This window comes from Adiantum capillus-veneris, chromosome 7 (genome assembly GCF_014529385.1).
Source record: "Adiantum capillus-veneris isolate H3 chromosome 7, ASM1452938v2, whole genome shotgun sequence".
Lineage (NCBI taxonomy): Eukaryota > Viridiplantae > Streptophyta > Polypodiopsida > Polypodiales > Pteridaceae > Adiantum > Adiantum capillus-veneris.
In genome coordinates this window covers 92,472,428-92,485,998 of record NC_140937.1, presented here as the reverse complement: position 1 = coordinate 92,485,998, position 13,571 = coordinate 92,472,428, and positions in this window count along the sequence as shown.

Sequence of the window (13,571 nt, the reverse complement as noted above, 5' to 3'; positions counted from 1 at the left end):
CTTGCTCCATCTCCACCTTCTCCTTCACCATCTCCTTGTGTGTGTGTGTGTGTGTGTGTGTGTGTGTGTGTGTGTGTGTGTGTGTGTGTACGTGTGAGAAAGAGTGTGAGAGTGTGTGTGTGATCGAGCGTTGTGGCGGCACGACGGCGGCGAGGCGGTTCAGCGCGGCGTAGCGGCATCTCCCTCTTCTTCGCGGCACGGGAATCCTTCATTCGCAACTACGCAGGAAGGTGAGTGACACACCATTCTTCCTTGTGAGCTTGTCTGTTGTATGACTGTGTGCTAGGAACCTTTGTGGCTCGCACACGGCGCATAGCAAGTCCCTAGCCGTGACATTTTTGGCGCCGCTGCCGGGGAGGTGCTGCGTGTGAAGCTCCAATGGTGACCTGTAAATTGTATTGAAGCTATTTTTTATGTAGGAAAGGCGCGGCTTAAGTTTGATTATTGTTGTTATGCAAAAACAGTAGAGAAAGACACAATGTTGTTGACTGCATTCAAGTTTTCTGTATTCTGTTAAGCTCTGTTTTGCTAGTTCTATTAAGCTCAAATTTCAGCTTACACAGTTAGCATTTCTTGCGTTTCTGCGTTTTCTGCATTTTTTGGTTTGCACTGCACAGTTCTGTCAAGTTTCAATTTTTTGCATTTTCTGGTTTGTGCACAGTTAGGCGCACAGTTAGTTAATTAAGTAGGTTAGTAATTAGGTGAACCACTGATTAGCAGGTCAGTAGGTAGGTGAGACAGTAAATAGTTAGGTGAGGTCAACGCGCACCAAATCCGCGCGTGGTCGTCGCCCATTAAAAAAAAAAAAAAACGAAAATATTAAGCGTGAGCGACTGGGGGGATCACTAAAATTTTGATCTGGATCGGGATCATTTCCCCAAGCCCAAGCCCAAGCCCAAGCCCAAGCCCAGGCCCAGGCCTCAGTCCTATGATATATACTAGACTCACTCTTATATATATACCCTACCCCCTCAAGAGGGAATGAGAGCATGTGGGGCAAGTCCTCCACTCTCCTCCCTTCTCTTCCCACTTGCACCCTTAGACTTGGTATTTGGAGCCTAGTTCCCCAGCTAGGAAAAGACTGTTTCGGGCTTTTCTGGAGCAAAATAGAACCAAACGGTGGGCTGTAAAGCACAGCGCATCCCTCCTAGAGATACGCTCGTTTCGAGCTATCACACGGCCCATTCCACGACACGCTCTAAAAAATCTAGCAAAAAAACAAACAAAAAACACGCAAAAAACTAGTCACAAGGCCTCCTAGAGCAGCTTTTTGACACCTTAGGGTATCAAAAGCACATGCACTTACGCTCTGGGCGGGTGCTAGAACACGAGCATATTGAGGGTTCCTCTGTTCATACGGACACCCATTACCCATCCACGATAGGCTCTAGACCCTCAGCGGGGACACAAGGTAGCACCACCCAAGACCCTAAAATAGCCGCTAGTGATTCCTCCTCCGACTCAGAAATCATGGAAGCATACCCTACCCAAAACACTGAGAGAGAAGGCCATGCACCTCCCGAAGCTCCACAGCCTAGTACTAGTATGTTTAGCCGTTTCATGGAAACATTAGGTAGAGCTACTCGCTCGGAACCTGATGCAAATGAAGCACACGAAGGGGGTGGGAAAGTGGACTCTCCTTTCACATCGCACGTGGACCCCACACCCCCAAAGAGTGTCCATGTGGATATCCTACCAAATTCTTACCAAGAAGGCCCTGTTGAGCTCCCTCCTTCAGAAGTTCCCTCTAGAGTACCGTTGGTGACAAGTAAAACCACGGGGAGCAACATTGCTTCTACCTCACAAGAAACCGTTAACACGTCGACTCTAGAAGGATTGTTCATTAATGATCATTGGACATACGACCTCCACACTGAGGTGTTGACGGATCTACACGCTGGCCACGCCTACCATGTAGGATGGATAGAGATTGTACAATCCACCTCTAGTGCCACGAGCATCGAAGATCAACAGAAAATGATCTGTAATGTTATCCATGGCATTATTCAATCAGAAAGGCAAAACTGAGGGGTAAATATACTCTCAACTGGCCCCATGAGATTTCTGGATACGAGCAAGGCTCAACAGCCTACTCTATCACAAATGGAGACTCCTCTAATGAGTCCCATGGACCCATCTTACGTCATTTCACCTGGGGTCTCTATGCAATCTGAGCCTCCGAGCGACAACTTTAGCTTCCCTAACTTGGCTCAACCCTCTATTAAGGAAAACACAGTGCTCACTCCAGGGATAGGCCTGACAGAGAATGTACCGATGACATCTATGATTAGCGCAGTGCCACTACCTAGTGTCGTAGTACCTAATATAGGGCCTCGACCGTATGTGCCTCTAGCCCCTTATGCACACATGGCCCCCACACCTCCAATTGTACCACTTGTTTATGCTCCTCGAGTGCCGCTCCCTAGCCCTTATCCGAGTGGACCTATGCCCGGTTATGTCCCATATCCTGCATCATCCACACATATGCCAAGACCGGTACCCGTCCCTCTCCCACATATGATTCCAAGAGTACCTCCACCGCGGCCCTGCCTCCTCACATAGGTGACTTGGCAGCGTTTGCTCAAACCATAGGTCGATCTATCGCGGAAAATATGCATCATGCATCTGATAGAGAGCCTAGAAGTAAGGCAGTACAAATTGCCAAACTCACACAAAAATTCAATGGAGACGAAGATGCTAGAAAACACATTGATGTGTTTGAACAAGTATGTGATTCCTTAGGGGAACGCAACGAACTACATAAGTGCAATGCCTTAAGCTTGACATTAAGTGGGATGGCTGGAGATTGGTATAGAACGGACGAGAAAACAATCTACCCTACCCTTCGAAGGTTGTTTCTAAAGGAGTACATACGAGAAGGTGTGCTTTGGGGTGTAGCATCTCAGCTACAGAAGGCCGAACGTAAGGAAGGAGAGTCAGTAAGGGACTTCATTAGTCGTCTAAAGCACTTAAACTCTCGCTGCCCTGTAAATGAGCGCTTCAACAATAACCAACTGCTTGATCGATTCATTCGAGGGTTGAGGAATGAAGGAATCTATAATGGACTAGTGATTAGAGGTATCACAACCTGGGAAGATGTCACTGCCAATGCAATCCAATTAGAGGACAACTTGATGATAGCAGGCATGAGGGTGTCTACTGACACGAGATCCACTAGCTCACAAGCCATTGAGTATGAACCCATGACTGCAAAGCCCATTGCCAATGAGCCAAAGGTATTTGAGACATTATTGACAGACCTCACCAAGGCAATCCAAGAGTCTCTTGAGGATAATCGACCCCCTCAAAATAGTCACATGTATCCAAGAAGGGAGCAACAATGGTGTTCCATTTGCTTAGGTCCACATAGCACTAGTGAGTGCCCTACGTTTAGAGTAAAATTTAATGGAACTTGCAACACATGTGGTAGGTATGGTCACCAAGCTAAGGCTTGTTTAATGATCAAACGTATGATGGAAAATAGACCACCTGTAGCCTGGACGGATGCGCCTCGAGCTCCTGTATTGATGCCTGCTCCACCTGTTGAGCAACTACCGCAACACATGGTCCCTAGATCTCAAAATGTTGTACAAGCTACACCGCTACCACCTCCTGTGCTAGGACCGCAGCCCCCGCATCCAAGAGTCGCCCCTATGAACCAAGTGGTTGCGAGCCATCTAATGCTTATGCAGATGGCTGTGAGGAGGAAATAGACACTAGTATTGCCTACGGACTTGATACATTGGAAGAGTGTCCTATATACTACATGGAAGATTGTTGGGGGCAAGTCAAGCCATTTTATCAAGCTGCTGCTCTCGCATCCAGAGGTCAAAATATCAACACCCAGGCTAGGAGGCCACCTCTTCAATGCTACGAGTGTGGTGGACCACATCGGGCAGCGGAGTGCCCTATTAGGCTGCAAAAGAATGCTGCACAGATGCAAATGAATCAAGGGAGCACGTTTGCAATGCCAATACTCACATGTAATCGTTGTGGCATAGATCACTTGATTGCCCAATGCCCCTATAACCCAAATGCACCTAAAATCACACCCCTAAACTTGGTCGAAATTGCTAGTGTGACATCGCCAATACCACCCGTCGCACCCGCTTATGCGATTACACGGTCCATGCTTCAAGGGCCAGGCCATATCCTCGAAGAGAGAGATACCGCGTCAGTTATCCAAGCAAAGAAAAAGAAGACACAAAGGAAGAGGTCGCAGAATACGGGAGTTCAAAGCCAAGTTCCAAAACAAACATAGGAACAGGAGATGACCCCGTGTATATGAATGACCTCGAGGATGATTCAGATTCAATCGAGACAATGGAGACTAGAACCAATACCATAAAGGGAAAGACCGACAAAGAAAACCATAACATGGAACCAAATGAAAACCGAATAAGAGAAAACCATAAAGAGCCTCTGAAAACACCACAAGTGTTTCCAAATCCAATCCAAGACCCCCAAGATAAACCACAGGGGCAAAAAGGGAAGAATCGTAAAAAGAAGATCGGGACGTACCCAAACCCAGTAGACGAGATTGAGCAGGTGAAACATCTAAGAGGTTTAGTGGAGGAGACTCAAAGGAAACTAGAACCAGAACCCATGCATATCAAAATTCATGACATAGTGTTTCCCACGCAAGTTCATCCACCCCACATGAACCATAGACCGTTAGCCATATCTAGAATCATCCAAGAAGGGAGTGAGGACGGGACATCAGAAAGTGAGCATACACCTTTCTTGTTGGAAAAGATGTTTAACGAAGGAATACCTGATCCCATTGAGGAATATGAGATTCCATCCTCACCAGTTCCTAGTCAAGGACCTACACCCTGCAAAATGTCAATGAATGTTGCCAAACTGGTGGACTTCATGTCTTCTGAGGTCCGAACCACGATCATAGCAAAGCTGTATGGAGATCCTGAGTTATTCCTTGCACTTCGAGCATTCCTTAACGGAGAGCTACGAACGGGATTACCGCAGTTTGCGCAACCAAATAGGCCTGACTCGATTATGATTGATGAGGAAAATCATGTGCAATCACTTGACTTAGATGGACACGAGTCTGTGATCGAGGTACCCATTAACGAATTAGGGCAGTATTTTGAAGGCGACGAGTCTAATGCGACCCTACCCATCACTACCAAGGGATTAACTATAAAGGGAATTCTTGATGGTGGTGCGGGAGTTAGCATCGTTACAAAAGATTGTTGGGAATCCATGGGAAAACCCCGCCTTAGTGTTACTAACATTGTGGTAAAGATGGCAAATGGTACCATAGCCAAACCTATGGGGATGCTCAAGGATCTTAAGATCAAAGTTCTAGGACACAAGGTACGACATACGTTCATTGTAATGGATTTCTCTAAACACCTTATGTCATATGAAATGATTTTAGGATGACCATTCATGAGGGAAGCACAAATGGTTCATGATTGGTCTAAAAATCATGTCTATTTGCAATTCCAAGACTCTGTCCTTAGAGTGGATTTGGTGACTGGTAAGGTACACCCCTTAGGGAGTAAAACCATTATTGATCATCGCTCTGACACCACAGTTCACTCGGCCCCACTACAATATTGTTACACTTGTAAGAAGGATACAGGCATTGGCCAAGATTCTCCTTACATGGATGTGTTACCGGGTATGACAGAATCAGACAACGTAGACTGGGTACACCTAGCTGCAACCATAGATACCTGGGGAAATAGAGGAACCACTTGGGTCACACCAGAGGGGGAAGAGGTACCACAAATTGCACCTCTGAACATGATAAGTGCCATACATGCATCTTCTAAGGGCAAGGCAATTGTAGACCAATCTGACAGTGACACCGAAAGCTCAATAGAAGACTTTCACCAACACGACTCAGACACGGACTCCCAGAGTGAAACGGATTCTGAATCTCATGAATTAGAGAGTGGAGCAAGTTCATAGTCAAAACATTCGGAAGGACCGAGCACATCAACCGATGATAGCTCCTCCGAGAGTGAAGAGGACACCAACGAGGACTCCTTTAGTGAGCCAGATCTAAATGCAAATCAAAAGCAGGTCTCAAATAAGAAAAAGAAAAACTTTAAGAGGCGTCGATATCGAGCCAATGTACGTGCTAGGATAAAAAAGAAGAGATCCTCAGCAGAATGGCTCAGTTATATAGGAGCATGTGATGCTCATCGAAAATTGGTAGACGATTGGGGTGAATATCTCCAAAATGTTATGTGGTGTAGACCACGACCCCATGACATAGCCCAATTAGAGATCATAGACAAGCCAAAGTTGAGCCGCACTGCAAGGAGGCGTCAAAACCAAGAGTTAGCTCGACAACACAAGAAAGCAGAAATAGAAGCACAGACCAAAGCACAACCAGAATCCACAGACTTGCATCCTGCACCAGAACATTTCAAATCTTACACCACAGGGGAAGCAAAGGTTGTGTACACAAAAGCCCAAAGAATACCTATCGATGGGAATAATGGAATCTATGATGGTCCGGCAATAGTTAAAGAAATAGAATTAGCCGACCCCGGTGAAGAATCAAAACCTGTTTTTATTGCCCAAGACCTCACAGAAGTTGAAGAGGCGGTCCTCAAAGAGCTTCTCAAGGAATTCAAGGACATATTCGCTTGGACATACCATGATATGAAAGGTGTTCCACCTTCTGTGGTCCAACATATGATCCCTATGATTAGCACTGTGAAGCCCGTACAACAAAGACCCTACCCGATGAATCCTAAGTACGCAAAGATCATTCAAGAAGAACTAGAAAAGCTTATCAAATGTGGGTTCATATATCCTATTGAACACTCTGAATGGGTGTCTCCAATAGTTATCGTGCCAAAAAAGAATGGGAAACTCAGGGTGAGCCTGGACCTCAAAAAAGTTAATGCAGCTACTAGAAGAGACCATTATCCCCTACCATATTCCGAACATGTACTCGAAAGAGTTGCAGGCAAGGAAGCTTATAGCTTTCTAGATGGGTACTCAGGCTACAACCAAATCACGATAGCGCTAGAGGACCAAGCTAAAACTGCCTTCATCACAGAATTTGGCGTGTTTGCATTTCGTGTGATGGCTTTTGGCTTAACAAATGCCCCTGCTACATTCCAACGATTAATAAACACTGCTTTTAAAGAATATTTGAGAGAGTTTTGTGAAGCTTTCTTAGACGACCTTTGTGTTTACTCTTCTTGGAAAGAACATCTATCATGTTTGCGGAAGGTGTTTGAAAAGTGTAGGTTATATCGTATCTCATTGAACCCGTTCAAATGCCAATTTTGGGTCAAGCATGGAGTTATTTTAGGGCATATAGTATCTAAGAATGGTATCTCAACCGATGAGAGCAAAATTAAAGTGATTCTAGAGTTACCACCACCAACCAATTACAAGGGAGTTCAAAGGTTCATGGGACACGTGGGTTATTATCGACGGTTTATTTTATTTTTCGTTGAGATAGCACGTCCTTTGTACAAGCTTCTCATTGAATTTAAATGGACTGAAGAGTGTGACCAGGCCTATGAACAATTGAAGAAAACACTAGCAAGTGCTCCGATTTTAAGGACACCTAACTGGCATGTCATTTTCCATGTGCATATTGATGCATCAAACTTTGCTATTGGGTGTGTTCTCACTCAACTAGGAGAACATAAATTGGACTATCCCATTAGCTTTGCAAGCCGTCAATTGAACGATGTTGAAAGGAACTACACCACTACAGAGCGAGAAGGTTTAGCAATGGTTTATGCAGTAAAGAAATTTCGCTACTACCTTCTAGCAAACAAGTTTGTATTTTATGTGGATCATCAAGTGTTGTTGTATCTGGTAAACAAGCCATGCTCCACAGGAAGAATCACACGATGGTTGTTAATTCTTCTGGATTTTGATTTCAATATTGTAGTGAGACCCGGTAAAAGGCACGTCATGGGTGATCATTTGTCTCGCATACCCAATGGTGAAGCCCCTACTGGAGTTGATGATGAATTACCCGATACTTCCCTATTCATAGTTGAGACTATGCCTGAATGGAGTGAGAACATTGTTAACTTTTTAGTTAATGGTTTTCCACCCAAGGAACTTCGTAAGGATATCGCTCGAAGGCTAGTAAAAGAATGTGAACCCTATTGTTTGATTGCCGGAACTCTGTATAGACTAGGCAAGGACGATATTCTTAGGCGTTGTGCCCGCGAGGATGAATATTTGTATATCTTGCAAGAAGCACATATGGGCATAGCAGGAGGACATTTTTCAGGAGACCTGATTGCTAGAAAGGTGCTGCAATCAGGCTATTGGTGGCCAACTTTATTTAAGGATGCATCACTTTTTACAAAAGGGTGCGATGAGTGCCAACGTTACAAGACCACACAGCGCAAAGACAGAATTCCCTTACATCCTATTCAAGTAACCCAACCATTTGAAAAATGGGGCTTAGACTTTGTAGGTCCAATTAGTCCCGCAGCTTGCAACACTCAATCTCGATATCTTCTAGTTGCTACGGACTATGTAACAAAGTGGGCTGAAGCTAAGGCTTCACAAAAAGCTGACGCGAGGACAACAGCTAAGTTTCTTTTTGAGAACATTATCACAAGATCTGGTTTCCCTTTTGAAATTGTTAGTGATAATGGTACCCATTTTATAAATGAGGTAATAAGAGAGCTTACCACGACCTTTATGATATCCCACCATAAGTCTACACCTTATTACCCGTCAGCTAATGGACAAGCCGAGAGCACCAACAAGACTCTAATCTCTATTTTAACCAAGACGGTAGAAGCTCATCGCACTGATTGGGATTTGAAGTTGACATCTGCTCTATGGGCTTATCGTACTGCTGATAAAGTGGCTATTAATTGTACGCCATTCAAAATGGTATACGGCCAAGAAGCGGTTATGCCTTGGGAGTTTGTCATTCCTAGTCTTAGGGTAGCTTTGCAAGAAGGATGGAATGGTAACCCCTTAACCGAGCGTTTGTATATCTTAGAAAAACTGGACGAAGAGAGACAGTTGGCTGTGCAAAATGCTCTTGTGGAAAAGGATAGGAGAAAGAAGTGGTTTGATCACCATGTGAAGGACAAGGACATCAAAGTTGGTGATAAAGTCCTTATGTATGGAGTACGTAAAGAGAAGAAAAAGTTGAAATATGCTGGTAAAGGACCATATAGAGTATGTGAAATTACCCCACAAGGTACCCTTCGTGTGGAAACTCTTGATGGAGTTGAAACCATTGGATTCCTCAATGGGAGTAAATTCAAAAGATATTATGATCCTTTAAGCCAAGAAGAACTACGGGCCATTCATCAAAAGAAGGCCGCCAAAGCACAAACCGAGTTAAAGAATATACAAGCTCAAGCTGAGGCTAAGGAGCGACAACAATGTATAAGACAAAAACGAGAGGCTAACCTTGGAGTCACAAATGCATTCCACGTGGAAATCGAAGAGGATTGGTTGGACTCTGACACACCTCTACGATACCCTATTGAGTTAAATAGTGCCTATGGGTCCCTAAAGCTTCTTTAGTAACCATGGCTGATGCTAAAAAACAGAAGCCTCATAAGAAACGTCCCACTCGCTCCAAGAACTATAAGAAAACGTGGCGCTGGATTCCTAAACGACTATTAAAAGCCCAAGGATACTATAAAGGAAATGATCAAATCTGGGTGCCCAAACGTAAATTGTACTCTTACCTCTCACCTGGCCCATGTAAACCAAATCCTGTGGCTCCAAAACAAAATGGAAATCGTGGAAAGGAAAAAATCACGGAATGCGACACACCTGCTCCAGAGCTAGTTTGGGTACCAAAGAAAGAATGATTTGTTCCACCTAGCTCAGGAACAGGAAAAGCAAATGAAGCTTCTTGCTCTTCATGTAGTTCCTATACGGAAATAGAAGCTTCGACACAACCTCCACCTACCATTGTACATATCCATACAAGCAAGAAAGAGTTTGCACCTCCCGTTGTAGATTCACCACCTCCAACAATGTTGCAAATAAAATCATGGGAGAGTACCTTACCACCCTTGCAACTAGATGAAACACATAGGGTGATCGAAAACTATTGGTTAAAGCCTTTACCCATAACAACTTGGAACAATTGGTTTCAAAAGGTGACGACATCATTCCAAAAAGTATGATCTACCCAAGGAAGGGGGGAGTGTTTGCTGACATCCGTCATTCACTTGCTTCCCTCTCAACCTTCCTCCCTGACCTCTCAATCTCCAATCTTAGGGAATGTATATATAAAGCCTTATACTCACAAAAACAAGATAAAAAAGTAAAAGAGCAAGAGCCATAACACAAAATAATAAAAACAAATTATGCACAAGAACACGACCCTTGTAATATTTGCACTCTAACCATCATCTATTTGCGTGTACAGATATGGCTAGTACGCTAGAGTCATCCACTCCTGCCTTGGGTGAGAGGTACCCTCGTTACTTTTCACAAATGTTTCACATGGTCTTTCCAGTGCTTGCATGTGAATGGGATTTGATAGGTACGCTAGCATGTGAGAGGAATTTTGAGGAGTTAGAATGGCTGATACATCTCTTGACCACGTCTGATCCATACTTAGTAGAGAGCGTTTCTCCCATTGCACAAGCCTACCCTTTTGACCAAGATGACTATAGGCGTCTAGTGACCTTCTTAGTAAACATGGGCACCTATGATGAAGAAGAAAATTTACATGACTACACGGATGGCACATATGGTCTCATGGATGATGACTTTGTTTATCTCGACGACGAGGATAGGGGTTTAGCCTTAGGGTTTCCCCCCAACCTCTACAATATCCTATTCCCTTGACTCTTTAGGGGGAGTGCAAATAATTAGGTTAGGGTTCCTTATGTTTTTTGTTGTGTTCAATAAGTGTTGGTACCTTTTCCCACTAATGTGCCCCCTGGAGGTATTCCTTTTGTTTCCTAGTGTGTACAGGAGCGTGTTGCTATTGATAGGATTTGGACCTTCATGGAACCTTTCTCTCGTTCACACTTCAAATCAAGCGCGACCATCAACACAAACAGGTGTTTTATGTCCATTAACATTGCCCTTATCTTTTTGCATCCATGTTTGTCTGCTTTGATTGTGATTGGTAGCATAATATTCAGCGCATTTGCTTAGTATCAAACATTTAATTCAATGTAATGTTTTGTCATAATCACTTGTCTAGCTTTGAAAATCAAGCAGTCTGACTAAGCTAGTTTGACCAAGCTAGGTATTAGAAATCTTCTCTTAATACCATGGGGAATGCCTTCCTAATACGCAATGGTTACTTAGGTTCTTAATCCGATTTAGGCAGCATTGTGTGAAATGTACTAGGGCTTTCTAGTGGGCTTAACCCTATTGACCTTTAGCTTAAGTATTATAAAGGGAGTTTACTAATGTGATGAGCCTGGGGAGGGTAACAGTGTTATATGACCCCCCAAAGTTACAAAATTCAAATGCTGAAAATGAACAAACAAAAAATCAAAGTGCCACGATGTAAAATTTTAAGCTGGAAGAGAAATCCCTGCTTAAATTGGTACTTCACTCACATGTATCGCCTATGGTACTAGAGCCCTAGAGGTTCCCAGAGTGGGGGCTTTTCCTTGAAAAGCAAAAAACCCAAGGCATACAAAATAAGCACACACATCAAAATTGAATCAATGTGAAAAGACTTTGGGGGGGTCAAAGAAAAGGTAATCAGTCAGGCGATGATTTCATGAGAAATTCCTTTTATCGTAGCTTAACTACAAGGTCTTCTAGGTATAGCCTCTAGTCAGCCCTCGAACATCAAATACTTGGCTCTCGCGATTAAACAACTTAATTGACGAGAGAAAATTGAGAAGTTACCCATGGTATTAATAGTCGAGCTCTAGTGCCTTTTGACCGTTAAATTAGCGACCCCGGACTTGTTTAATTTTTTACCTTTACATCTGTTTATGCATTTGATTATATTGCAATTTAATGTTTATTGCTGACAAATTGTCTGAATATCTAACCAATCAATTTGTCTCTCTATTGCATATGATTTTTAATTGTATATGAGAATGCAATTACTATGGCAATGTTGTTTGATTTTGCAGTGATTAAAGAAGGCTACGCACATCCATGTCGACTGCTCTTCCATCTCGACGAACAAGCTTCAACTGGATAGCTTCCGAGGACGGAATCTACATCAGGAAGGGGAGCATGTTAACCCTCACGGCACACGGACACCCTATGATCTATAAACGTTGTATTGTTTAGAGTCAGATACCGGGCTTGTCGGACCAATAGGAACAGGGTAAGGGTGATCGCCGATGATAGGCGCACTCTAGCTGGAATATTCAAGGAGTTAGTTGGCTAAGTATGGGCGCCCAAGTGTGAATGGGGTGAGCTCATATAAAAGCCACTAAACCTAATTTTTACTCATTCTCTCATTGTGCAATAGAAGCCGCTCTTGCTCCATCTCCACCTTCTCCTTCACCATCTCCTTGTGTGTGTGTGTGTGTACGTGTGAGAGAGAGTGTGAGAGTGTGTGTGTGATCGAGCGTTGCGGCGGCACGACAGCGGCGAGGCGGTTCAGCCCGGCGTAGCGGTGTCTCCCTCTTCTTCGCGGCACGGGAATCCTTCATTCGCAACTACGCAGGAAGGTGAGTGACACACCATTCTTCCTTGTGAGCTTGTCTGTTGTATGACTGTGTGCTAGGAGCCTTTGTGGCTCGCACACGGTGCGTAGCAAGTCCCTAGCCGTGACATCTCATTTGTGCAATAGAAGAGTGCTCTTGCTCCATCTCCATCTCCATCTTCTTCTTCTTCACCTCCTCGTGTGTGTGTGTATGTGAGAGAGAGAGAGAGGGAGAGTGTGTGTGCGATCGAGCATTACGAAGGCACGACGGTGGCGAAGCGGTTGAGCGCGGCACGACTGCAGCTTCTTCTTCATCGCGGCGAGGAATCCTCCACGGCAGGAGCATAGAGCGGTGAGTGACACACCATTGCCCTCTTTTGAGCTTGCTAGATTAGTCTTGTTGTGTGCTTGGAGCCATTTGTGGCTCGCACACGATGTATCGGCAAGTCCCTTGGTTCGACAGTGCGGCAAGAAGTGCACACGAACACAACTCCTGGCCAAGATGTTTGCGAACAACTCCCTTCTCTTCTTGAAGGCTTGCCCTCAGGTGCTCAAGAAGGCTCTTCAGATTTTGTAGACATTTTTTGTGGCTTCTCGGTCAAAATGTAGTATCGAGAAGTCTAGACGGATCTCCTTGACAAAAAATGACTCATTTGACCCATCGGTCTGGTTTGGGGAGATTGTTTCTAAGGGTAGGATCTTTAGGCATCTGGGAGCCGCCTTACGGGTGGACGTTACTCACAAGCAAAGGTTCTAGTGGTTCCTTGAGAAGATTCGAAGGAAAATGGGAAGGTGGGAGTACGTGTTGCTTCCCTTCCAGAGTCGGGTTAGGGTGACCAACTCATTTATGCTTCCTTATAGTGCCTTCACCAGCCTTCCCCTCAAAATAGCCAAGTATAATTGGAAGGAGTTTTTGAAACCAGTTAAAAGATTCCTATGGAGGAGCAACATTAAAGCCTTTGCGTCGTGGAAATCGGCAAAGTGGAAAGGT